This window comes from Arachis hypogaea, chromosome 13 (assembly GCF_003086295.3).
Source record: "Arachis hypogaea cultivar Tifrunner chromosome 13, arahy.Tifrunner.gnm2.J5K5, whole genome shotgun sequence".
Lineage (NCBI taxonomy): Eukaryota > Viridiplantae > Streptophyta > Magnoliopsida > Fabales > Fabaceae > Arachis > Arachis hypogaea.
Window position 1 is genome coordinate 21605314 of NC_092048.1, and position 2059 is coordinate 21607372.

The window sequence follows — 2059 nt, forward strand, 5'->3', positions numbered from 1 at the left end:
ATAATTCATCTAAAAGAATACGACTCAAAAAATGGCCCGACCGAACACAACATAAACAACACAAAACTCTCAGTCACCCATTAACTCAAAATTCAAAATTGAGAAAAAGAGAAGGTAAAGCACTCTAAAGCAGTTCTTATATCTTTTTATTTCTCGTTCTAATTTTTTTTATAGCATTTGATGAGCTTAGTATTCTAATAACTAAAATAGCTTTTTCTTTAACAAAATATAAAAATTTTATTTTGTATAAGAATATACAAACTCTTATTTATGCTGGTAATTTGATCCATGGGTTCATATTACATTGGTTTAGTTTTTTTATTTTTATTTGTTCTTATTTTATGGAGGTTAAATTTGAGTGTAAAAATGAGAATGACAAAAAAAATTATGAAAATAAAGAATTAAAGTGGATTTAATTTAGCATAATTTTTTTATATTTTATTAGTATTATCCAATTATTTCAAACTTTTTCATTCTTAAATTCTTTTTTTACCACTAAGTCACTAAATTTTGTTTGATAATTTATTCTTCTTGCAATTACAGGTGTTGGATTAATTTGGTGAAATAGATAAAAGATTTTAGGATTACATTGTTTGTTGTTTTTATAATATATTTGCATGTCTTGGAATCTATTACATACTTCCTTTTTCTTTTTGTGTGGGTTGTGATGTTGTTATGTAGGTTTCTAATACTTTGCTAAACCTATGAGGGGAATCAAATGTGAGACGGGTCCAAAAACTAATGCCTAAGTGTGTTTATTGAAATTTTAATTTTTTTTTTGCCAAACATGATATTTTTTTTCTTAAAAATGGACAACAGTTTTTCTCCTTAAATTTGGACTTTTTTACAAAATTTTTAAAATAAAAAAGCAAATAATAAATAAATGAATTATTCCGTTTAATTTGCTAAGTTGACCATAAACAATCTAATTTATAAAATCTTATCTATAAACAAAACGAAATGAATTCGATTATATAACTCACAAATTTAAACAATTCATATCTAAATAGGACAGACTGACTGTCTGACCCCTAAGTATAATATATTTTCAATCTCATAAAAAAAATGTAAAATATATAACAAGTAAGAAGACACCTTTACGATTTTGTGCGCAAAAAAAGTGAAATTTTATCTCAAAATTATTAATCTTATCCATTTTATCAATTATGTATGTTTTACAAAGTTAATTTTTTTTATTCTTAATTTAAAGCAAAAAAATTAGCTAAAAAGGTAATATATTGGATCACTTTGTGTTTTACAGTAATGAATTAATTATTTGTAACTATATAGGTACCTACACAAAACAAGAGAATAAATAAAGGCCATTAATCAAGATAACAAACATATACAGTTTAAAAAAGAAAACCAACTTTATAAAAGGAGAAGAAGAAAATAATTAAAAAAACATACACATACATAAAAAAAGAAAAAGCTACAATATGTATGAAAACTCTAGGAAAATGATATTCGTAACCCACTTTTGGAATCTACACTTTTATTAAAAAAAAAATCATTTTCCATTTTTAATTCTGATATTTTATTTTTAGAATTTTATAAAAAAAAAATGAAACATTATATTTTATTTATATTTATTATCTTCATATTTTCATTCACACAACTCAAAAAACAAAAAATATTACAACTGAAACATAAAATGAAAACATACAAGCCAAACACCTCCTCTCTTTTGTTTTTTGTCTAAGTCTTGTTCTATGGGACAGGGTAGGACTTGTCATGACACATACACTTATAAGCCAATGGACATGGCTCAGCTTCTTTAATGCGTGCACAAGAGGTCACCATCACCAACCGGCATGGCGAGCATGATCCACATGCATGAGAGCAATCTGGCAATTTAGATCCTGCCAGAACCATTGTTTCTGGTATTGCTATTCTTTCTTTTTGGTGGTCGAAAACTTTTGTTTTAACCATTTTACCATATGAAAATTCAGCACCTGTTTTATTAACATGCAAATAAAACAAAGTCAGATTAGACATAAACTAGTATAACTAGACTAAACACTTTAATTTATTTTTCTTTAATATGTTATAATTTATA